General features: G+C 41.0%; 1 pseudogene; it reads left to right on the plus strand.

The window, feature by feature from the left end:
• The window catches only part of LOC143624658 (L-type lectin-domain containing receptor kinase IX.2-like), an 85,223-nt pseudogene that overhangs the window by 55,400 nt on the left and 2,237 nt on the right, over positions 1-27,586 (plus strand).

A 27,586-nucleotide genomic window follows, 5' to 3' on the forward strand; every position in this document is an offset into this window, starting at 1 on the left:
ATCAGTAATCAAGGTTCGGGCTATACCCCCGACTTTGGTCTAAGCTATTATAATAATAATTTAATAATATTTAAACAGAACCCCTACCTCACACGGGTATTTGGAGTTATATGCCTATGACTGATCGAGCGGCACTTCTACTCTATATCGCGTTCTACAGCTGAACCCTTCAGAGCTTTGGAGGTCGACACGCAAACCGAGGCTAACTATGTGTGTGAAAGTGTGTTTGTGTGATTTTGGTGTGAGATGGGAGTGTGCCGTGACCCCCCTATTTATAGCTGAGTTTGGGCACCATCGCGTAGCATGATGGTCCCTTCACTTAGGGCATCGCGTAGCGCGATGTCAGGCAGATGACGCATGGCTGCTGACTCAGCCCTAGCATCTGCCACGTGTCCCCCTGACGCGACACGTGTTGCTGCATCATCATTGACCATCGTGTAGCACGATGGTCCTGTGATTGGGCTCATCGCGTAGCGCGATGGGTTCTAGAATCCAAATTTTTATTTTTAGTCCCTCGTCTTTGATAACTTGCCACTTCTTGTTCATACTTCTATTTTCCAAAAATACTAAAGCAGCCCTTATGCGGCTGTGCGAGGTGCCAAGTGCGCCATCAAAACGCCACATTACGCCCATCGCCCGAGTCCGTGTCCGTATCCGAGTCCGTGCGTGTGCGCATTGGGTGCTTCGCACCCTCCGCTAGGACTATGGAGAGTGGTTAGCCACATTAAAACATCTCTATGGAAACTTGCTTCCTTATAAAGAGCTTCCATTTCTTTGTTTGTTTCCATGTGGGATGAAAGTATATTTTCCTTATTTATACCCATGTGGAATGCTTCCACTTTCTTCCATCTTTCCATATGGGATGGATTTTCTTATTTCCTTAACATAAGAATGCTTTGTTTTTCCTTTATCTCATTCTTCCCACTACTTGTCTTTGAGATTATTTTTAATCCTTCAACTTTCAAAGTTGGCAACTTTAACCCAAAATAAATATGGGTTTTTCCTAGATGTTACACCAACCTTTAAGTTTGGCGCGTAGACGTATGGGTTTATGAGGATTCTCAACCTTTAAGTTTAGCGCGTAGCTGTATGGGTTTATGAGGATTCCCAACCTTTAGGTTTAGCACGTAGCCGTATGGGTTTATAAGGATTCCCGACCTTTAAGTTTGGCGCGTAGCCGTATGGGTTTATGAGGATTCCAAACCTTTAAGTTTGGGGTTTATGAGGATTCCAAACCTTTAAGTTTGGCGCGTAGCCGTATGGGTCTTTAAGTTTGGCGCGTAGCCGTATGGGTTTATGAGATTCCCAACATTTAAGTTTGGCGCGTAGCCGTATGGGTTTATGAGGATTCCCAACATTTATATTCGTAGAGGTGATATACCATGATAGTTTGCCAGTCATTGTGTTTTAGGAACCGACATCATTGGTTGTTTTTTTTTTTTTTGGGGGGGGAACCGACATCATCTGATCAAGGGAGGTTTACATAATTGATTTCCACCCTTGCCATATTTTGTTATTGCTCCAATACTTTTTGTCTTCAAATAAACTTTAACCTTAGACGAACGGGTAATTTTGAAACTTTGTAAATAATTAATACCCATATTGTTGCCCCTCATGTGCTACTTACTGAAAACACTTTTTGTTAAGAGGTTTGAGAGGTAAACCCAGAGAAAACGTCGTGATGTGACGGAGTGGTTTCCTACTGCCCGCGAATTACCTTTCATGGGTAGCTAGCGTTCTGATGCATAATGGTTTTGGAATAGTCCATTGAATCAGGTGCCCATGAGGTGTGGACCTGTCAGAATGTGGATGCTGCCGCAGGGATTGGAGTTGACCCGCCGTCACCAATAGTGACCCGCGGCACTCGTCAGCAGTGACGGTCTTTGGTCCGCCGGCGTAAGTGGCCCGCAAAATTCAACTGCCGGCGTAGTCCACCGGTGTACGTAAGTGACCCGCTACGCATCCGCGGTGATTGGTTGCATGAACATATCTGCGCTTTTCCAACCATCGTCCTCCAACATTGGAGTTAATGGTACCATGATGATGGTGGTGTTCTAAAGAAGAAGGTGAGCGCATGTCCGGTGTTCGGTATATACTTTTCCGTGGAGAAGTATCTTGACCCTCCTGCCAAATTTTCAGAAGTGCTCATGCCTTTGCGATGCAGACACGCGGGTCGCAGTGCTGACCAGCGACGCACGGATCCGACCAGCGGCTGGCGTTGTGGACCCGCAGATTCTGTCACGCGGGTGGCGGTTCTCACCGGCGGGTGGCGTGTTGCTGAATAACTGCGGATCTAGATGTTGGGTTGAGAAGGTTTTAACGCTCCGATCTAGATGCGGGTTCCGCAACTCTGAAGAAGTGGATGCTACTGTTTTGTCACGCGAGTGTCACGGTCCGGACGAGTAGGCCCCACGGATCTGATGAGCAGAGGTTGCGGTTACGTCCTGTTCACTCCACGACTCGAGTGGTGATGGGAAGACGCAGGTGTCCAATCCGGTACCATTTTCCGTTGAGGGTGTCGTAGAAGTAACTTTCATTGGATCAATTCTTTTTTTAAAATTATATGATAATGTTTAAAGCTGGCCCCCAAATTCTATTTGCTAATGTAAGGATTCGTACTCTAAAGCTGAATTGTAAAGGCTTAATTCATTGAAAAATCTCAGATCTAAGAATTTTTTACCACTAAAATTAGGGGGTGGTTTGTTTTTTTTTTTTTTTTTAGAATCAGATCTGGAGAACATATATTGATTCAGATTGAGGGTGTAGGTGATAAAACCCATTGAGGAGTTAAACCAAAACTCAGATCTGTAAACGTCAATTTGCAAATCGAAGTCTATAACTCAGAATTTTAATCACCGACATATAAAATTTCCAGAAAGCAGTTCTGTTCTTCAATTGAAAGCTCAGAAACCCATTTAATTCAGATCTGTAACTTTCACTTTGAGATCTATAACTCAGATCTGAAATTATTGATGTGAAATCGTGTGAAAAAATAATAAGAAAATAGATCTGAAACTTGAAGTAGATAAGAACAAAGCGTGACTCGTTGTCGTGTCCCACGGATGACGCCAATGAAGAAACATGAAATGGATCTGACCTGATCTATATCGATGTTCTCCGATCTTCGAGATGAACGAGCCACGACTTCGTCTTCTTCTCCGATTGCTCGAGATCTGCCATGGAAATATGGGGGTGTGGAGGTGACTGCTAAGAGTTTTCTCTTTTTTACAGACACAAAAATATATGTGGAGGCCAAGTGTCCAAGAAGGGATCCCAAAAATGAGAGATAAAGACCCTTTATATAGGAACTCCATGGCTACCATCATGAAACCCTAACCTTAATGGGCCAAGCCTGGTTAGGGGTTACCTCCACAACCCCCAGCCCATTGGGCATTGGTTAGTAAACAATAATAATATAACAAATATAATATAAAGCACAATAAGTAAAAGGTCGTACTGGGTATTTAGGACCCTACCTCCACAGGGACAATAGATCCGGTTATCTGGTGAGCTAGCCAGCTTCCGTACCAGTTGTAGGATATGAGTCACTTTTTATTAAAAATAAAATAAACGCTAACGATACTCTCGTTAGTAATGGGAAATATAAGAGTAGAATACCGTATACAAAATCGAATAAATGAATATGTACAATTTTTTTTATATTCAAAAAAGATAAGATAATGTGCTTTCATCAGGTACTTCATATAATAGCTTCGTCTTGTGCCTTCATCACATTGATCATCGACTAAGCTCCTTGAATCACGCATTCATGAACGGTCTTTTGTGTAGTCTTCAACGATAGTTTGAAGTGTATCTTCTTGTATGATCTTTTGCTATAAAAACAAACAAACTAATATTGACGGTTGAGGCTGAGGCACGTGTTCAACACGCTTCCCTTAAAACAGATTTCAGGTCTCTACTAAAGAGTCCGTCCGTCTCCCAGGGTACAACAGCCGAAACAGTATGTACTACCGGGAAAGGTTACACGCCCGAGGTTACACCGGTATGTTGGTGTTCTTGAAAAGGAATCTTAAAGAATAAGATGGTGAGAGAATTAAGCAGAGAGTACTCCTCTCTAACCATATGAAATTATTTTAAGTGAACACAATTCAAGTACCATCCAATAAGGCACAAAGCCTACTAATGTATACAAGAGTTTAAAGAAAATCAAGTGTCCCACTTAATTAGTAACTTAATGCTATAATAAAAACTTATTAAGTGTCATCAAGCTACTATACTCAAGAGTTTCACCAAACCAAGAGTTTTATATTATTATTACAATAATTAGTTTCCATTCACCATTTCTAATTTTCCAACAATCCCCCACATGAATGGAGATTAATCAAAACACACACAAGCTATCCAATGGAACCTCGACAATTGAATATTGCAGGATAGGTAGGTGTTAGCTTTGAACCTTCCTTTGTGAGGTATACTTAGTCTCCTAGCGGTTAGTAGATGCGATGTCCTTGAACAAACCCCCATTTGTGTAGACGACAATACGCTTCACACAATACTCTCCCTAGTCGAACACATCCCCTCATTGTCGTGTCCATTATGGTCCTGGAACACTAACCTGGTTATGTGAAAGCTCTAGGAATTGCGCACCCCACAATTTCATTCGAAGCGACCCCACTTCTCTTTCACATAGGTGATTATCCATAATTCATTAAAAGCATTAAGGTTATAATGATTTACACAAATCATTAACCGTATATTATGTTTAGCCTCACAACATGTCACTGTTTTTATAGGAATGGACTAGGAAGTAATTAGACTCCCTTTATAATTTGGGAGGACATACATATTAGCTTATATGTCAACTTACCCCACAGTGACCACCCTTAGATATATAATTAGGTTGTCCTATTGAACTTAGATCTTGGGATCTCCAGTCAACTAAGTTAGGTTTTCCTTTATATACTCTTTTTCATGGGTTTAGTCTCATTCCACAACTTGATCTCTACTAAACCCTTAGGTTGTTGGATCCATAACATTATCTTTGACTTTGTCTAGTCACTACAGATAACTCGCGTAGTTGAGATCAATTTTCATGATGTGTTCTTAACTTATAAGTTAATTTTGCCTATTGTCAACTTTCGAAAGACTATAACCACAGTGGCCACCTGAATCTGGTTATAAATTTGTCTTTGTAAGATACACTTATAATTAAGACAAACACATCTCCATTATGCACTACGATCTTTTTGTCCTCCACTTAGTCATGTATTTGCTTTGTTAGATTGAATTACAATAATCCTCATTGCTAAACCTTCCAAGTCCAAATGCAAGACACCTCCACATTTAAGTGCTATTGGATAACATCATCCAACTTTTGGATGTGGTAAAGAAAGGTTCTTCCTTCCTACACAACTATGAGAAATCATCTCAATTACCATTTCTATATACCCCAAAAGGGTTGTTTCTTAAATGGCTTCCCCCACAGTTTTTGCATTTTGACATAGTTTGCTTAACTTTACTTATGACCATATATCGGCACTCGTGATTTGAACAAGACCACGTCTTTGTATTAATAAGTTCATCAATTCTTACTAACTAATAAAGTAACACACGCCTTAGTGTTAGCTTCCACCACTTGATAAAGTTTATGTGACAATCGTCAATTTCAGGTTAACTCCGTTAACTCAACTCCGTCAATTCAAACTTAAGATCATTGAATCTATAACGCACACTTCATTACATTTAAACTAGGGTTTAAATGACGCTTAACACTTACTACAGGTGTAGTCTTTCGGGAATTGCACCGAAACGCAAACGAGTTGACGCAAACGATTGATGAATAAACGAAAAACGTCAAAACAGTAATTATGTGATAATTATGTGTTAGACTTATGTGTTATGTGATAACATGGTTATAAACGTTAACTCAAGATGTAAACAAGTTAGTTAAGCTAGATAAGTAATACTTAGAAGTGGAGGGGCTAAAGTGTAACATAGTATTCTATAAATACTATGTTATAATAAACCCTAACTCTTATTTTTTTCTCCCAAAACCGATCAGCCACCCCCTCCATCCCTCTTGGCTGCCGTCACCTTCACACACACATAACACCAAGAAATCAAGCCTTTGATTGAAGAACTAGGTGCTAGGAAGGTATAATTGATTATCCTATACATCCTTGTTACTTGATTTTGATGTTTGTTGGGTTAATAACAAACCCTAAGCTGCCGATTTCTTGTATGGTGTGTGTTAACATGATTGTTGTTGAATTAATGATGATTGATAACTAGTATTGATGTTGTTACATGTTGATTGTTGTGTCTATGATTTGAGTTCAAACAAAAACCCTAATCATGTATGTAATGGGTAATTAATGTGCATGGATGGTGTTTATGGAGTTTAGAGTGTTATATGAATGCATGATAGTTCATAGATTGTTATTATGTTGAGTTTGGATGCAAACAGCTTCTGGACAGAATGTGTATTTGATGTTTAAGTGACTGTAACGAAGTGTAAACATGAATATTGGTTGAGATTATTAATACTACAGTAAACTAGGTTGAGTCTAGTTTCTAAAGAATATAAACTTGTAATTTTTGGACAAGTAGAAGTTTACTTTTATGATTTTACAAAAACGTTGTGCAAAGCTGAGCTGTTAGACCTGCTGTTAGGTTGTGTTGTAAATGCTATATCTCATGAACTACGAGACCAATTGGGTTGGTTCCACTTCTGGAAGTTGACTTATTGAGTTAGGAACCTAACCCAAGTGGTCTTGCATTTATTGGATCTTTCGTTTAACGGGAATTGCAAATAACATTCTGTTGCGTATGAATTTGACTGTTATGAGTTTGCTGTAATGATTTGATGATTTTGAGAAAACTATGTGGAATAAAAATATAATTAAATATGTTCTGGAAACCTAAGACATATGTGCTTCTGTGATGATTTTTGGTAAATTAATTGAGATGCTATGATCGGTGAAATAGTACAATCTTTCTAGTAGGATTTCTGTCTCGGTGAAACTAGCTGCTGAGTTGTGTAAAAATGCATGAAACATGATACTGGCTAGTTAATTGTTATTTGTTGACCAAAATACCCTTGCGGGGAATAATTGCTAATTGATTGCCATGATTTGACCAAATTGCCCTCATGGGGAATAATGGCTAGTTAATTGTTATTTGTCGACCAAAATGCCCTTACGGGGAATAATTGATAGTGATGTACTTTATGAATACATGACACGTATATGATTGCTTACACATGTAATGTGTCACAAATACACGGGTTAAAGTCACACACAATTCACAAACGAAACACGAAACATGTTATGTGCTTAGGTATTATGTGCCGGGTCTAGGGACTCGATAATATTCCGACACTTAGAAAAATCTCTTTGTTGTTTTAGAACGCTAGAGAGAGTTTTTCTGTGACGCGCATCTTGGTGATTTAATTTGGGAAATTCTTCGCAAACAGTGAGTTTCACTTTCCCCTCTTTAAACTGTTTTCAAACGCTTTTCACTTGGGGGAGATAACATACTCCACAACGCATTTAAGATTTTGTTATAAATTATATATCACTTGTAAAGGCTAAGTGGCAACGAAACAATTGAAGTCCTACACATCGAACCGGTTAATATTTGGAATAGCGAGTCACTGTTGAGTAGTACTACTGGGTTTGACAAACCCCACCCAAAGCTAAACTCGACTGGAAGTCGAGCGGGTGTAATTTTGGCTAACACGTACCATGGTCTGGATGACCTGGTGACAAGGCACTTAATAAACGAGTCAGCTTCGGTGTCGAACACTTAGTAATACTTGTTGTATAGACTAGCTACCTATCGATATATAATTGACATAACACTATCTGTAACGCAAAACGCTGTAACGCAAAACGCTGTGACGCTGTAACGCTGTAACGCTGTAACGCAAAACGCTGAACGCAAACGCTAAACGATTTATTTTTATATAACTTGTGAACTCACCAACCTTGTGTTGACACTTTTAGTATGTTATTCTCAGGTAGCCGAGGCGGGCGCGCGGTTTAGGAACATGCGTTGCTTGATAAACTTTTAACTATGCAAACTTACTTTTAACTGTTATCATTGGTTTTAAATCGTCCTGCGTGACGTCACATTGTTCTCTATGGTTTTACGCTTCCGCACTTATTTTCATTTAAACGTTTTTATGGTTTGATTATAACTGATGATTCCGATCCTGTTAGTTCACACCCTCTGACGGTAAAACTCCGTTAGTGGATTTTGAGGGTGTGACAGATTGGTATCAGAGCCATTGGTTATAGAAAACTAGAAGCTGCATGCATACTAGACTATAACCGCGACGACCCATTAGTTATAAAGATACGCACTGCATAGGTTTGTGTAGTCTTGTAATCTTATCTCTTTACCTCTTTCACTCATACGCGCGCACATACCCGGCTTACCTGAAGGAATGTCGACGGCGCCAGCCTCATCATCATCCGATTCGATTACGCATGCTCACGGGAAGGAACCGCAGTTACCCACCGCATCACCACCCCGTGTAGTCCCAGAACTCGAAGCTCCCGCACCGAAGAGGTACCGCCTATCCGGAGGCATATACGAAAACGACATTAGCTGGGATTGGTACCCTAACATGATCAGGCGTATGGTCTATCGAGAACAAGTTCCCCCGTTACCTCACCCGAACCACCCTGCTTATCCCAACACCCTACCACCCATAACCGAACCTGTAGAGCGAGTTCTCGCAGCTGTTGTTTCATGTTTGGAGCGTGATGTGGGTTACATGCGTTATACGAGAGCGAACGTTTCCGGACTGTTAAAAGACGGAACCGAGACTAAGGAGGAGATTGCCCGCATGGCAGCGGCGATGAAGGAAATGCAAGAGGCTAATGATCAACAGATGAAGATTATGAGAAAAATGCAAGCCGAGATGATAGACTTGCTAGAGCAACTCCAAGTGGCAAGGACCCGAACAGAGATAGCTTTAGAGCGTTGCGATGTCTTACAAATTCAAATTGCTCAGAACGCAGCCGAACCTGAGGCAGAGCCTGAGGCCGAGCCTGAGGCAGATCCCGAAGAGGAGCCTGAGGAGGAACCTTAGGAAGATCTCGAGGAGGAACCCGAAGAGGAACCGGAGGAAGAACCGGCTGAGCCAGAGGCACACTAAGAGGTGTCTCCAGACGATGTGCAGATGTGCAAATTCTTGGATTGGAACTGGCTAACGCGATGAACTGGGAGGAGTTCAAGAACATGATGCAAGAGGAGTACTGTCCGAGAGAGGAGATGTCGAAGTTGGAGTCAGAATTTTGGTCACTGAAGATGGTGGGCTCGGAAATCGAAGCCTACACTACCCGTTCTCACGAGTTAGCGGTGATGTGTCCGTGGATGGTGGATCCGCCGAGTAAGAGGATTGAAATGTACATTGATGGGTTAGCACCGCAGATTCAGGGCATGGTGACGTCTTCCAGACCAGCCACGATTCAACAAACGATCCGTTTAGCTCACAAACTGACGGATCAGGCTGTGACCCAAGGTGCGTTACCACCTAGGGGTTCAACCACTAAGGCCCGTGACAACCCGAGTAATGACAACAACAGCAACAGCAACCCGAGCAGCGGAAAGAGGAAGTTTGACAACACCAGATCCTCATCCTCGAACCTCCCACCACAACAACACTACCGTAAGCCCGAATTCACTCGGAGCTTTAACAATCAAAGTCACAACAACAATAACAAACGGTAGCGGGCAGGGTTCGAGCGGATATGCTGGGAAATATCCGAAGTGCAATAGGTGCAACTATCATCATGTTGGCCCGTGTAACCGTGTCAAGTGTCAGAGATGCGGAAAGATAGGTCACCAGGCGAAGGAGTGTAGAGGAGACCTTGCGGCAACGGGTGCTCCTAAGCCACCTATGACGACGAAGGGATGTTACGAATGTGGGCAGGAAGGTCACGTCAGGAAGGATTGTCCCAAGCTGAAACAGAACGACAACAATGGGGGTAATGGAAGTGGCAGTAATGGTGGAAGCAATGGCAAGGGAAAAGCTTTTGTGATTGGGTCGGGTCAACCCGCAATGATCCGCCCGTGGTGACTGGTAAGTTCCCTGTGAACGATTGTTTTGCTTCTGTATTGTTTGACACTGGAGCTGATAGGAGTTTTGTGTCGAAAGCCTTTAGTCAACTCTTAGACTTAACTCCAACTCCGTTAGATGCTAAGTTTCCTGTTGAATTAGCTGACGGTAAGACTATAGTAACGACTCATGTACTAGCAGGATGTAAGTTAAAACTGTCAGTACATATTTTTTATATCGACCTTATTCCTTTTACGCTTAGTAGTTTCGATGTCGTTGTCGGCATGGACTGGTTATCCGAGAACCGAGCGGAGATTATATGTTATGACAAGATAGTTCATGTTACTACCCCTTCCGACGAGATCATTTCGGTCCGAGGTGAGAGAAGCGGCATGACCACCAGCGTCATTACCCTCATGAAGGCGCAGAAGTACCTGCGAAAGGGTCATCCGGCAGTTTTGGCGCAGATTGTTGAGAAACCCGCGGAGGAGAAGCGAATTGAAGATATACCGATTGTGCGAGATTTTCCGGAAGTTTTCCCGGAGGATTTGCCTGGACTCCCTCCTATTCGTCAAGTCGAATTCCAAATCGAGTTGACACCCGGTGCAGCACCCATAGCACGAGCCCCGTATCGGCTCGCACCGGCGGAACTTCAGGAGTTGCAAGACTTGTTGGATAAGGGTTTTATCCGACCTAGCTCAACGCCATGGGGAGCCCCTGTCTTGTTTGTCTGAAAGAAGGACGGGACTTTCCGAATGTGTATCGACTACCGGGAGTTGAACAAGGTGACAGTCAAGAACCGTTATCCTTTACCCCGAATCGATGATTTGTTTGACCAGCTTCAAGGATCGAGTTATTACTCGAAGATCGATTTGCGATCTGGTTACCATCAGCTAAGAGTGCGCGAAGAAGATATCTCTAAGACGGCTTTCAGAACACGGTATGGTCACTACGAGTTTTCGGTTATGCCTTTTGGCCTAACCAACGCACCAGCCGTATTTATGGATCTCATGAATCGAGTATGCAAGGCGTACCTCGACAAGTTTGTGATTGTGTTCATTGACGATATTCTCGTCTACTCCAAGAACGAGGCTGACCACAAAGAACACTTAAGGGTAATTCTGGAATTGCTGAAGAAGGAACAACTGTATGCTAAACTCTCGAAATGTGAATTTTGGTTTCGCGAGGTTCACTTTTTAGGACATGTGATCAACGAGAATGGTATCCATGTCGATCCCGGTAAGGTAGAGGCCATCAAAAACTGGGAAGCACCTAAGACTCCGACTGAGGTGCGGCAATTCCTAGGACTGGCCGGCTACTACCGGCGTTTCATCGAGGGATTTTCAAAGATTGCTCAACCCCTCACTGCTTTCACTCACAAAAGGCACTAAGTACAATTGGGGTGACGCGCAAGAATCCGCTTTTCAACTGTTGCAAACCAAACTCTGTAGCGCCCCCATTCTAGCCCTCCCTGAGGGAACGGAAAATTTTGAGGTACACTGTGACGCATCTATACAAGGTCTCGGTTGTGTGCTAATGCAACTTGAGAAGGTTATAGCCTACGCCTCTCGACAACTACGGGTTCACGAGAAGAACTACGCGACCCATGATTTGGAACTCGGAGCTGTGGTGTTTGCTCTTAAGATATGGAGGCATTACTTGTACGGTACCAGGTTTACCATTTACACCGACCACAAGAGTCTCCAGCATATCTACGATCAAAAGGAGCTGAACATGCGACAGCGTCGTTGGGTCGAACTGCTTAAAGATTACGATTGTGCCATCAAGTACCACCCTGGCAAGGCCAATGTAGTGGCCGACGCCCTCAGCAGAAAAGAAACAGATAAACCCAGACGGGTGCGAGCATTGCAACTCACGATTCATGCCAGCTTACCCGATCAGATTCGCGATGCGCAACTTGAAGCTTTGAAAGATGATAATCTTCCATCGGAACTCATGCGGGGCATGAACAAGCAACTTGAAACCAGATCGGACAGGGTCCGATATTTTGAGAACCGGATTTGGGTTCCACGGTACGGAGAGTTGAGAACTCTGGTGATGGACGAAGCACACAAGTCCCGATATTCTATCCACCCTGGCTCAGATAAAATGTATCATGATTTAAAGGCACTTTACTGGTGGCCGAACATGAAAGCTGACATTGCCACCTACGTGAGCAAATGCTTGACTTGTGCCAGAGTCAAAATAGAATACCAGAAACCATCTGGTCTACTGCAACAACCGGAACTCCCAATGTGGAAATGGGAACACATCTCAATGGATTTTATCACGGGTTTACCGAAGACACCGACAGGATGCGATACCATCTGGGTGATCGTTGACCGGTTGACTAAGTCTGCACACTTCTTAGCGATTAAGGAATCGGACAAAATGGAAAGACTAACTCGTGCTTACATGAAAGAAGTAGTGTCTAGACACGGAGTGCCTGTCTCAATCATTTCTGATCGAGGTTCTCGTTCCACTTCGCACTTTTGGAAGTCGCTGCAAAGCGCACTAGGCACCCTTCTTGATATGAGCACAGCATACCATCCTTAGACGGATGGGCAAAGTGAACGAACTATTCAGACCCTGGAGGACATGTTGCGTGCATGCGTATTGGATTTCGGAAAAAGTTGGGAACCTCACTTACCTTTGGTAGAGTTTTCGTATAATAACAGCTACCACGCAAGTATTAAAGCAGCGCCGTTTGAAGCGCTGTACGGATGGAAGTGTCGATCACCACTCTGCTGGGCAGAGGTGGGTGACAGCCAAATCACTGGTCCAGAACTGGTACTCGAAACTTCGGAAAAGATTGTTCAAATCCGAAATCGCATGGCAGCAGCACGAGATCGCCAAAAGAGTTACGCCGACAAGCGCCGAAAACCTCTCGAATTTCAAGTGAACGATCGAGTGTTACTCAAAGTCTCACCTTGGAAAGGTGTGGTTCGCTTTGGTAAGCGAAACAAACTCAACCCACGATATGTTGGTCCTTACCGGATAACTGAGCGCATTGGTCCGGTGGCGTACCGACTGGACCTACCAACGGAACTCAGTGGCGTACACAATGTATTCCACGTGTCCAATTTGAAGAAATGCCTATCTGATGAAACCCAAGTAGTCCCTTTGGAGGAACTGCAAGTTGATGAACAGTTACGTTTCATTGAGGAACCAGTCGAGGTTTTGGATTGGGAAACCAAAACGCTCAAGCACAGCAAAATTCCAATCGTTAAAGTTCGTTGGAACTCGAGACGTGGACCGGAGTTAACGTGGGAACGCGAGGATCAAATGATGAAAAAGTACCCTCACCTTTTTGAAGGGCTGACCAAACACAGAAAACCGCGAAACCCGGCAAACCGTCAGAAATCACCGGAGGTATGAATTAAATTTCGGGACGAAATTTCTTTCTACTAGGGGATGATATGACAAACTGAAAATTTTTCTTACTTTTTCTGACACTCGTCACGACTTGACTCAAATTTTCGGGACGAAAATTCTTTAACATGGGAATGATGTGACAATCGTCAATTTCAGGTTAACTCCGTTAACTCAACTCCGTCAATTCAAACTTAAGATCATTGAATCTATAACGCACACTTCATTACATTTAAACTAGGGTTTAAATGACGCTTAACACTTACTACAGGTGTAGTCTTTCGGGAATTGCACCGAAACGCAAACGAGTTGACGCAAACGATTGATGAATAAACGAAAAACGTCAAAACAGTAATTATGTGATAATTATGTGTTAGATTTATGTGTTATGTGATAACATGGTTATAAACGTTAACTCAAGATGTAAACAAGTTAGTTAAGCTAGATAAGTAATACTTAGAAGTGGAGGGGCTAAAGTGTAACATAGTATTCTATAAATACTATGTTATAATAAACCCTAACTCTTATTTTTTTCTCCCAAAACCGATCAGCCACCCCCTCCATCCCTCTTGGCTGCCGTCACCTTCACACACACATAACACCAAGAAATCAAGCCTTTGATTGAAGAACTAGGTGCTAGGAAGGTATAATTGATTATCCTATACATCCTTGTTACTTGATTTTGATGTTTGTTGGGTTAATAACAAACCCTAAGCTGCCGATTTCTTGTATGGTGTGTGTTAACATGATTGTTGTTGAATTAATGATGATTGATAACTAGTATTGATGTTGTTACATGTTGATTGTTGTGTCTATGATTTGAGTTCAAACAAAAACCCTAATCATGTATGTAATGGGTAATTGATGTGCATGGATGGTGTTTATGGAGTCTAGAGTGTTATATGAATGCATGATAGTTCATAGATTGTTATTATGTTGAGTTTGGATGCAAACAGCTTCTGGACAGAATGTGTATTTGATGTTTAAGTGACTGTAACGAAGTGTAAACATGAATATTGGTTGAGATTATTAATACTACAGTAAACTAGGTTGAGTCTAGTTTCTAAAGAATATAAACTTGTAATTTTTGGACAAGTAGAAGTTTACTTTTATGATTTTACAAAAACGTTGTGCAAAGCTGAGCTGTTAGACCTGCTGTTAGGTTGTGTTGTAAATGCTATATCTCATGAACTACGAGACCAATTGGGTTGGTTCCACTTCTGGAAGTTGACTTATTGAGTTAGGAACCTAACCCAAGTGGTCTTGCATTTATTGGATCTTTCGTTTAACGGGAATTGCAAATAACATTCTGTTGCGTATGAATTTGACTGTTATGAGTTTGCTGTAATGATTTGATGATTTTGAGAAAACTATGTGGAATAAAAATATAATTAAATATGTTCTGGAAACCTAAGACATATGTGCTTCTGTGATGATTTTTGGTAAATTAATTGAGATGCTATGATCGGTGAAATAGTACAATCTTTCTAGTAGGATTTCTGTCTCGGTGAAACTAGCTGCTGAGTTGTGTAAAAATGCATGAAACATGATACTGGCTAGTTAATTGTTATTTGTTGACCAAAATACCCTTGCGGGGAATAATTGCTAATTGATTGCCATGATTTGACCAAATTGCCCTCATGGGGAATAATGGCTAGTTAATTGTTATTTGTCGACCAAAATGCCCTTACGGGGAATAATTGATAGTGATGTACTTTATGAATACATGACACGTATATGATTGCTTACACATGTAATGTGTCACAAATACACGGGTTAAAGTCACACACAATTCACAAACGAAACACGAAACATGTTATGTGCTTAGGTATTATGTGCCGGGTCTAGGGACTCGATAATATTCCGACACTTAGAAAAATCTCTTTGTTGTTTTAGAACGCTAGAGAGAGTTTTTCTGTGACGCGCATCTTGGTGATTTAATTTGGGAAATTCTTCGCAAACAGTGAGTTTCACTTTCCCCTCTTTAAACTGTTTTCAAACGCTTTTCACTTGGGGGAGATAACATACTCCACAACGCATTTAAGATTTTGTTATAAATTATATATCACTTGTAAAGGCTAAGTGGCAACGAAACAATTGAAGTCCTACACATCGAACCGGTTAATATTTGGAATAGCGAGTCACTGTTGAGTAGTACTACTGGGTTTGACAAACCCCACCCAAAGCTAAACTCGACTGGAAGTCGAGCGGGTGTAATTTTGGCTAACACGTACCATGGTCTGGATGACCTGGTGACAAGGCACTTAATAAACGAGTCAGCTTCGGTGTCGAACACTTAGTAATACTTGTTGTATAGACTAGCTACCTATCGATATATAATTGACATAACACTATCTGTAACGCAAAACGCTGTAACGCAAAACGCTGTGACGCTGTAACGCTGTAACGCTGTAACGCAAAACGCTGAACGCAAACGCTAAACGATTTATTTTTATATAACTTGTGAACTCACCAACCTTGTGTTGACACTTTTAGTATGTTATTCTCAGGTAGCCGAGGCGGGCGCGCGGTTTAGGAACATGCGTTGCTTGATAAACTTTTAACTATGCAAACTTACTTTTAACTGTTATCATTGGTTTTAAATCGTCCTGCGTGACGTCACATTGTTCTCTATGGTTTTACGCTTCCGCACTTATTTTCATTTAAACGTTTTTATGGTTTGATTATAACTGATGATTCCGATCCTGTTAGTTCACACCCTCTGACGGTAAAACTCCGTTAGTGGATTTTGAGGGTGTGACAGATTGGTATCAGAGCCATTGGTTATAGAAAACTAGAAGCTGCATGCATACTAGACTATAACCGCGACGACCCATTAGTTATAATGATACGCACTGCATAGGTTTGTGTAGTCTTGTAATCTTATCTCTTTACCTCTTTCACTCATACGCGCGCACATACCCGGCTTACCTGAAGGAATGTCGACGGCGCCAGCCTCATCATCATCCGATTCGATTACGCATGCTCACGGGAAGGAACCGCAGTTACCCACCGCATCACCACCCCGTGTAGTCCCAGAACTCGAAGCTCCCGCACCGAAGAGGTACCGCCTATCCGGAGGCATATACGAAAACGACATTAGCTGGGATTGGTACCCTAACATGATCAGGCGTATGGTCTATCGCGAACAAGTTCCCCCGTTACCTCACCCGAACCACCCTGCTTATCCCAACACCCTACCACCCATAACCGAACCTGTAGAGCGAGTTCTCGCAGCTGTTGTTTCATGTTTGGAGCGTGATGTGGGTTACATGCGTTATACGAGAGCGAACGTTTCCGGACTGTTAAAAGACGGAACCGAGACTAAGGAGGAGATTGCCCGCATGGCAGCGGCGATGAAGGAAATGCAAGAGGCTAATGATCAACAGATGAAGATTATGAGAAAAATGCAAGCCGAGATGATAGACTTGCTAGAGCAACTCCAAGTGGCAAGGACCCGAACAGAGATAGCTTTAGAGCGTTGCGATGTCTTACAAATTCAAATTGCTCAGAACGCAGCCGAACCTGAGGCAGAGCCTGAGGCCGAGCCTGAGGCAGATCCCGAAGAGGAGCCTGAGGAGGAACCTTAGGAAGATCTCGAGGAGGAACCCGAAGAGGAACCGGAGGAAGAACCGGCTGAGCCAGAGGCACACTAAGAGGTGTCTCCAGACGATGTGCAGATGTGCAAATTCTTGGATTGGAACTGGCTAACGCGATGAACTGGGAGGAGTTCAAGAACATGATGCAAGAGGAGTACTGTCCGAGAGAGGAGATGTCGAAGTTGGAGTCAGAATTTTGGTCACTGAAGATGGTGGGCTCGGAAATCGAAGCCTACACTACCCGTTCTCACGAGTTAGCGGTGATGTGTCCGTGGATGGTGGATCCGCCGAGTAAGAGGATTGAAATGTACATTGATGGGTTAGTACCGCAGATTCAGGGCATGGTGACGTCTTCCAGACCAGCCACGATTCAACAAACGATCCGTTTAGCTCACAAACTGACGGATCAGGCTGTGACCCAAGGTGCGTTACCACCTAGGGGTTCAACCACTAAGGCCCGTGACAACCCGAGTAATGACAACAACAGCAACAGCAACCCGAGCAGCGGAAAGAGGAAGTTTGACAACACCAGATCCTCATCCTCGAACCTCCCACCACAACAACACTACCGTAAGCCCGAATTCACTCGGAGCTTTAACAATCAAAGTCACAACAACAATAACAAACGGTAGCGGGCAGGGTTCGAGCGGATATGCTGGGAAATATCCGAAGTGCAATAGGTGCAACTATCATCATGTTGGCCCGTGTAACCGTGTCAAGTGTCAGAGATGCGGAAAGATAGGTCACCAGGCGAAGGAGTGTAGAGGAGACCTTGCGGCAACGGGTGCTCCTAAGCCACCTATGACGACGAAGGGATGTTACGAATGTGGGCAGGAAGGTCACTTCAGGAAGGATTGTCCCAAGCTGAAACAGAACGACAACAATGGGGGTAATGGAAGTGGCAGTAATGGTGGAAGCAATGGCAAGGGAAAAGCTTTTGTGATTGGGTCGGGTCAACCCGCAATGATCCGCCCGTGGTGACTGGTAAGTTCCCTGTGAACGATTGTTTTGCTTCTGTATTGTTTGACACTGGAGCTGATAGGAGTTTTGTGTCGAAAGCCTTTAGTCAACTCTTAGACTTAACTCCAACTCCGTTAGATGCTAAGTTTCCTGTTGAATTAGCTGACGGTAAGACTATAGTAACGACTCATGTACTAGCAGGATGTAAGTTAAAACTGTCAGTACATATTTTTTATATCGACCTTATTCCTTTTACGCTTAGTAGTTTCGATGTCGTTGTCGGCATGGACTGGTTATCCGAGAACCGAGCGGAGATTATATGTTATGACAAGATAGTTCATGTTACTACCCCTTCCGACGAGATCATTTCGGTCCGAGGTGAGAGAAGCGGCATGACCACCAGCGTCATTACCCTCATGAAGGCGCAGAAGTACCTGCGAAAGGGTCATCCGGCAGTTTTGGCGCAGATTGTTGAGAAACCCGCGGAGGAGAAGCGAATTGAAGATATACCGATTGTGCGAGATTTTCCGGAAGTTTTCCCGGAGGATTTGCCTGGACTCCCTCCTATTCGTCAAGTCGAATTCCAAATCGAGTTGACACCCGGTGCAGCACCCATAGCACGAGCCCCGTATCGGCTCGCACCGGCGGAACTTCAGGAGTTGTCCACTCAGTTGCAAGACTTGTTGGATAAGGGTTTTATCCGACCTAGCTCAACGCCATGGGGAGCCCCTGTCTTGTTTGTCTGAAAGAAGGACGGGACTTTCCGAATGTGTATCGACTACCGGGAGTTGAACAAGGTGACAGTCAAGAACCGTTATCCTTTACCCCGAATCGATGATTTGTTTGACCAGCTTCAAGGATCGAGTTATTACTCGAAGATCGATTTGCGATCTGGTTACCATCAGCTAAGAGTGCGCGAAGAAGATATCTCTAAGACGGCTTTCAGAACACGGTATGGTCACTACGAGTTTTCGGTTATGCCTTTTGGCCTAACCAACGCACCAGCCGTATTTATGGATCTCATGAATCGAGTATGCAAGGCGTACCTCGACAAGTTTGTGATTGTGTTCATTGACGATATTCTCGTCTACTCCAAGAACGAGGCTGACCACAAAGAACACTTAAGGGTAATTCTGGAATTGCTGAAGAAGGAACAACTGTATGCTAAACTCTCGAAATGTGAATTTTGGTTTCGCGAGGTTCACTTTTTAGGACATGTGATCAACGAGAATGGTATCCATGTCGATCCCGGTAAGGTAGAGGCCATCAAAAACTGGGAAGCACCTAAGACTCCGACTGAGGTGCGGCAATTCCTAGGACTGGCCGGCTACTACCGGCGTTTCATCGAGGGATTTTCAAAGATTGCTCAACCCCTCACTGCTTTCACTCACAAAAGGCACTAAGTACAATTGGGGTGACGCGCAAGAATCCGCTTTTCAACTGTTGCAAACCAAACTCTGTAGCGCCCCCATTCTAGCCCTCCCTGAGGGAACGGAAAATTTTGAGGTACACTGTGACGCATCTATACAAGGTCTCGGTTGTGTGCTAATGCAACTTGAGAAGGTTATAGCCTACGCCTCTCGACAACTACGGGTTCACGAGAAGAACTACGCGACCCATGATTTGGAACTCGGAGCTGTGGTGTTTGCTCTTAAGATATGGAGGCATTACTTGTACGGTACCAGGTTTACCATTTACACCGACCACAAGAGTCTCCAGCATATCTACGATCAAAAGGAGCTGAACATGCGACAGCGTCGTTGGGTCGAACTGCTTAAAGATTACGATTGTGCCATCAAGTACCACCCTGGCAAGGCCAATGTAGTGGCCGACGCCCTCAGCAGAAAAGAAACAGATAAACCCAGACGGGTGCGAGCATTGCAACTCACGATTCATGCCAGCTTACCCGATCAGATTCGCGATGCGCAACTTGAAGCTTTGAAAGATGATAATCTTCCATCGGAACTCATGCGGGGCATGAACAAGCAACTTGAAACCAGATCGGACAGGGTCCGATATTTTGAGAACCGGATTTGGGTTCCACGGTACGGAGAGTTGAGAACTCTGGTGATGGACGAAGCACACAAGTCCCGATATTCTATCCACCCTGGCTCAGATAAAATGTATCATGATTTAAAGGCACTTTACTGGTGGCCGAACATGAAAGCTGACATTGCCACCTACGTGAGCAAATGCTTGACTTGTGCCAGAGTCAAAATAGAATACCAGAAACCATCTGGTCTACTGCAACAACCGGAACTCCCAATGTGGAAATGGGAACACATCTCAATGGATTTTATCACGGGTTTACCGAAGACACCGACAGGATGCGATACCATCTGGGTGATCGTTGACCGGTTGACTAAGTCTGCACACTTCTTAGCGATTAAGGAATCGGACAAAATGGAAAGACTAACTCGTGCTTACATGAAAGAAGTAGTGTCTAGACACGGAGTGCCTGTCTCAATCATTTCTGATCGAGGTTCTCGTTCCACTTCGCACTTTTGGAAGTCGCTGCAAAGCGCACTAGGCACCCTTCTTGATATGAGCACAGCATACCATCCTTAGACGGATGGGCAAAGTGAACGAACTATTCAGACCCTGGAGGACATGTTGCGTGCATGCGTATTGGATTTCGGAAAAAGTTGGGAACCTCACTTACCTTTGGTAGAGTTTTCGTATAATAACAGCTACCATGCAAGTATTAAAGCAGCGCCGTTTGAAGCGCTGTACGGATGGAAGTGTCGATCACCACTCTGCTGGGCAGAGGTGGGTGACAGCCAAATCACTGGTCCAGAACTGGTACTCGAAACTTCGGAAAAGATTGTTCAAATCCGAAATCGCATGGCAGCAGCACGAGATCGCCAAAAGAGTTACGCCGACAAGCGCCGAAAACCTCTCGAATTTCAAGTGAACGATCGAGTGTTACTCAAAGTCTCACCTTGGAAAGGTGTGGTTCGCTTTGGTAAGCGAAACAAACTCAACCCACGATATGTTGGTCCTTACCGGATAACTGAGCGCATTGGTCCGGTGGCGTACCGACTGGACCTACCAACGGAACTCAGTGGCGTACACAATGTATTCCACGTGTCCAATTTGAAGAAATGCCTATCTGATGAAACCCAAGTAGTCCCTTTGGAGGAACTGCAAGTTGATGAACAGTTACGTTTCATTGAGGAACCAGTCGAGGTTTTGGATTGGGAAACCAAAACGCTCAAGCACAGCAAAATTCCAATCGTTAAAGTTCGTTGGAACTCGAGACGTGGACCGGAGTTAACGTGGGAACGCGAGGATCAAATGATGAAAAAGTACCCTCACCTTTTTGAAGGGCTGACCAAACACAGAAAACCGCGAAACCCGGCAAACCGTCAGAAATCACCGGAGGTATGAATTAAATTTCGGGACGAAATTTCTTTCTACTAGGGGATGATATGACAAACTGAAAATTTTTCTTACTTTTTCTGACACTCGTCACGACTTGACTCAAATTTTCGGGACGAAAATTCTTTAACATGGGAATGATGTGACAATCGTCAATTTCAGGTTAACTCCGTTAACTCAACTCCGTCAATTCAAACTTAAGATCATTGAATCTATAACGCACACTTCATTACATTTAAACTAGGGTTTAAATGACGCTTAACACTTACTACAGGTGTAGTCTTTCGGGAATTGCACCGAAACGCAAACGAGTTGACGCAAACGATTGATGAATAAACGAAAAACGTCAAAACAGTAATTATGTGATAATTATGTGTTAGATTTATGTGTTATGTGATAACATGGTTATAAACGTTAACTCAAGATGTAAACAAGTTAGTTAAGCTAGATAAGTAATACTTAGAAGTGGAGGGGCTAAAGTGTAACATAGTATTCTATAAATACTATGTTATAATAAACCCTAACTCTTATTTTTTTCTCCCAAAACCGATCAGCCACCCCCTCCATCCCTCTTGGCTGCCGTCACCTTCACACACACATAACACCAAGAAATCAAGCCTTTGATTGAAGAACTAGGTGCTAGGAAGGTATAATTGATTATCCTATACATCCTTGTTACTTGATTTTGATGTTTGTTGGGTTAATAACAAACCCTAAGCTGCCGATTTCTTGTATGGTGTGTGTTAACATGATTGTTGTTGAATTAATGATGATTGATAACTAGTATTGATGTTGTTACATGTTGATTGTTGTGTCTATGATTTGAGTTCAAACAAAAACCCTAATCATGTATGTAATGGGTAATTGATGTGCATGGATGGTGTTTATGGAGTCTAGAGTGTTATATGAATGCATGATAGTTCATAGATTGTTATTATGTTGAGTTTGGATGCAAACAGCTTCTGGACAGAATGTGTATTTGATGTTTAAGTGACTGTAACGAAGTGTAAACATGAATATTGGTTGAGATTATTAATACTACAGTAAACTAGGTTGAGTCTAGTTTCTAAAGAATATAAACTTGTAATTTTTGGACAAGTAGAAGTTTACTTTTATGATTTTACAAAAACGTTGTGCAAAGCTGAGCTGTTAGACCTGCTGTTAGGTTGTGTTGTAAATGCTATATCTCATGAACTACGAGACCAATTGGGTTGGTTCCACTTCTGGAAGTTGACTTATTGAGTTAGGAACCTAACCCAAGTGGTCTTGCATTTATTGGATCTTTCGTTTAACAGGAATTGCAAATAACATTCTGTTGCGTATGAATTTGACTGTTATGAGTTTGCTGTAATGATTTGATGATTTTGAGAAAACTATGTGGAATAAAAATATAATTAAATATGTTCTGGAAACCTAAGACATATGTGCTTCTGTGATGATTTTTGGTAAATTAATTGAGATGCTATGATCGGTGAAATAGTACAATCTTTCTAGTAGGATTTCTGTCTCGGTGAAACTAGCTGCTGAGTTGTGTAAAAATGCATGAAACATGATACTGGCTAGTTAATTGTTATTTGTTGACCAAAATACCCTTGCGGGGAATAATTGCTAATTGATTGCCATGATTTGACCAAATTGCCCTCATGGGGAATAATGGCTAGTTAATTGTTATTTGTCGACCAAAATGCCCTTACGGGGAATAATTGATAGTGATGTACTTTATGAATACATGACACGTATATGATTGCTTACACATGTAATGTGTCACAAATACACGGGTTAAAGTCACACACAATTCACAAACGAAACACGAAACATGTTATGTGCTTAGGTATTATGTGCCGGGTCTAGGGACTCGATAATATTCCGACACTTAGAAAAATCTCTTTGTTGTTTTAGAACGCTAGAGAGAGTTTTTCTGTGACGCGCATCTTGGTGATTTAATTTGGGAAATTCTTCGCAAACAGTGAGTTTCACTTTCCCCTCTTTAAACTGTTTTCAAACGCTTTTCACTTGGGGGAGATAACATACTCCACAACGCATTTAAGATTTTGTTATAAATTATATATCACTTGTAAAGGCTAAGTGGCAACGAAACAATTGAAGTCCTACACATCGAACCGGTTAATATTTGGAATAGCGAGTCACTGTTGAGTAGTACTACTGGGTTTGACAAACCCCACCCAAAGCTAAACTCGACTGGAAGTCGAGCGGGTGTAATTTTGGCTAACACGTACCATGGTCTGGATGACCTGGTGACAAGGCACTTAATAAACGAGTCAGCTTCGGTGTCGAACACTTAGTAATACTTGTTGTATAGACTAGCTACCTATCGATATATAATTGACATAACACTATCTGTAACGCAAAACGCTGTAACGCAAAACGCTGTGACGCTGTAACGCTGTAACGCTGTAACGCAAAACGCTGAACGCAAACGCTAAACGATTTATTTTTATATAACTTGTGAACTCACCAACCTTGTGTTGACACTTTTAGTATGTTATTCTCAGGTAGCCGAGGCGGGCGCGCGGTTTAGGAACATGCGTTGCTTGATAAACTTTTAACTATGCAAACTTACTTTTAACTGTTATCATTGGTTTTAAATCGTCCTGCGTGACGTCACATTGTTCTCTATGGTTTTTCGCTTCCGCACTTATTTTCATTTAAACGTTTTTATGGTTTGATTATAACTGATGATTCCGATCCTGTTAGTTCACACCCTCTGACGGTAAAACTCCGTTAGTGGATTTTGAGGGTGTGACAGTTTAAGCTAAATTTGTCACAAGGTTGTTAACAAACCATCACAAGTCTAAAAAGATTATAAATCACCAACTAGAACATACCTAAAATGTTGAGGTCTTCTGACGACCTTCATAAGTTATATCATTTCCTTAGATTGAATGAAACCCCTCTTTAAATTTGTCTATACACAAAATCATTCTTGTGTTGTGAATGCTTCACATTAATTAGTCTTCGCAAAGCACCCATATTTAACAAGTACTAGTCTAGCATGCTTTAGACTATAATACTTTAGCATGTGAACAGAAGATGCATCATTCTGATTCTTCACAGCCATTATAATCTCACTTTAAAACGTTCAACCCAAAATTTTAGACAAAATTATGAGACTTACTAACAAACTCTTAAAACTTAGTATTTAAGAAAGTCTCACAAGTTATTGTGTGTAGCACATACAAAACTTCATCATTCATTTAAGGAACATAACTTATTTTTCTTTGATCTCAAAGGCTTCATCATTTACTTATATGGACTTTGAACATAAGTCTTAATCCAAATCATTTTGATGAATACATTCATCAAGATTAATGTCACTCGTCTGTAATCACTATTATGTTGAGATAAAGTCATTGGATTAACACTCAAACTCTTGGAATTCACATTTGCATAGAAAGATTTATACATTTTATTGTTGTTTCTTGAAACTATTTATTGAGATACTCTCCCAAAATAATAGATAAAACTTCCACATAATTCAAAGAAAGTGAATAGTGGTAGAAACATCTATATGTCCACCGCTATTGTAAGCGTATTATAATGTATCTCTTAAGATTACTTAATATCAATTACAATAATAGCATAATAAATCTCTTACGATTCAACTTGGTGAGTTTTCAATGATGAATATATCCAAGGATTTAAATATCTCATCAACATATATTAATTCATATGTTACAATTCACACTTATTTAATCTCCAAGGAGTTAATATCACATTCTTGTGTATTTCATCTTAATAATACACTCACCTCGTTATTCCATGACCCTCTCATGATGTGGTTATACATTTGATGTCTCGTTTTAGACTTTAGTCATGCAACAACTTACAAGTTGTTTCTTACGAAAAACTCCTTATGCACTATCAATTTAAAATTATTCCTTTTTTTAACATTAATTTTTTGTTAAAAAAATCTATAAAATAATTTTGTGTCACAATAAATATTGTTGTATTTGGTAGTAAAATTGCAAGTGTTATTCGAAGATATTGAACACAAAATAATAATACAACCGAAACTACAACATAAAACATTTTTTAATAATAAATATTCAAATGGATAAATAGGCACGTCTAGACATCAAATCTCAAAGTGTTATTATTATCTTCAACACTTTCATCATCCGACCAAAATCATTTCAATGATATCACTTTATGCTAGGTATTGAGGTACTCCCTGAAATAGAACTCCATGCATACATATCCTTATATCCTCATTTCAATTTTGAAACTATACTCTTGAAAAATTATGTTCAAAACAACACTATATGCTAAGTTTAAGTGGCAAAGTTTGAACAATCAATCTTGTTCACACAACACGAAGTTGTTTTCCGCCATAGATTATCCTCGAGAACGTTATCTTAGATATACATATTCTACTTTTAGCCAGAGTAGCAAACCAATTTGAATTATCTAAAATATGCAAACTTTGTTTAAAATCATTTTAAAACACTTTCTTACTTTTGCAATATATTATATTAATAATATAAAAAACAAAGTCAAGACCTAAAACAACAAACAATTTTATATGGTTTAGGTTTAAGACCCTTGTACTAAAATGGTTTCCAGCACGTATGTTAAAAAAAACATGTTATAACGCACATTATAAAACTGAACGTTTACATATAACATTTTTCAAGGATAGAATCTATAAAAGAAACCATTTCTACTTGTTTCTAACGCAATTAAATGTTTACATAAAACATTTCCTTTCAATTTGATTTATAAAATAAACAATTTCAAACAAGCATGTTAGAACTTAAACAATTATAATACGTATGTTGTAGGAAAGAATATTTATACATGAAACATGAAACTTGAGACAAAAACCATTAAATCGTTGTTTGTTCTTGTGTATAACCCAAAAGTCACTCTATTAACACCAAGTTAATGCGCGAATTATTAGTAACTTAATGGGAGGAATATGAACATACACACGTAAAATCTTTTGTGCACGCTTTCACCAAATTACACATGTACGTCTCACAACACTTTTTTCTAACACGCCAGTTAGAAAATTAGCGTTTACACAAAATGTTTTAAACAAATATGCTTATATATATATAATGAATCGTATCTTACACGTATGTTATATATTTAAACATATGTTGTATACCAATACACCCGGTCAAACCGACAAGTTAGAAAAATAACCGATTACAAAATTGGTTTTAAACGAATGCTTTTTTTTAATCACCGTTTCTAACACGATATTTAGAAAATAGACGATTACAACAATCATTTTAAAATAAACGGTTTACTACGAACCATTTCTAACACAGTTGTTAGACATAAAACCTCAATGGTTATCCAAAAACTGTTTCTAGCATTGTTGTTAGAATACTAACGACTACAAAAATCGTTTCTAAACCGAACGGTCGAATCAAACATTTCGTTATATAACACAACCTTTTTTTAGATATAAGATTGTACTCTAGTCTTTAAAATATCTAAAACCGATATTGTACTACAAATAATATTTCCCAAAATTATTTCTAAAGTATCATGAACAAATATCTTTTATATCAATTCTTTTATGAACCCAAAATCCTTATAAATAAGGTTTTAAGATTGTAGCAAAAATCTCACGAAATTTGTTTTAAGATTGTAGGATATGAGTCACTTTTTTATTAAAAGTAAAATAAACGCTAACGATACTCTCGTTAGTAATGGGAAATATAAGAGTACAATACCGTATACATAATCAAATAAAATGAATATAATATACAATTTTTTATATTCAAAATAGATAAGATAATACGCCTTCATCAGGTACGTCATGTAATAGCTTTATCTTGTGCCTTCATCACATTGATCGTTAACTAAGCTCCTTGAATCGCGTATCATGAACTATCTTTTGTGTAGCCTTCAACGAGAGTTTGATGTGTATCTTCTTGTATGATCCTTTGCTATAAAAACGAATAAACTAATGTTGACGGTTGAGGCTGAGGCATGTGTTCAACACGCTTCCCTTAAAACAGATTTCGGGTCTCTACTAAAAAGTTCGTCTGTCTCCCAGGGTACAACAGCCGAAACAGTATGTACTGCTGGGAAAGGCTATGTGCTCGAGGTTACATCGGGTATGTTGGTGTTCTTGAAAAGGAATCCTAAAGAATAAGATGGTGAGAGAATTGAGTAGAGAGTACTCCTCTCTAACCATATGAATTTTTTTTAAGTGAACACAATTCAAGTACCATCCAATAAGGCACAAAGCCTACTAATGTATACA

This window comes from Bidens hawaiensis, unplaced genomic scaffold, assembly GCF_021521415.1.
Source record: "Bidens hawaiensis isolate Kalapana, Puna unplaced genomic scaffold, B.hawaiensis_p1.1 tig00003902_1, whole genome shotgun sequence".
NCBI lineage: Eukaryota > Viridiplantae > Streptophyta > Magnoliopsida > Asterales > Asteraceae > Bidens > Bidens hawaiensis.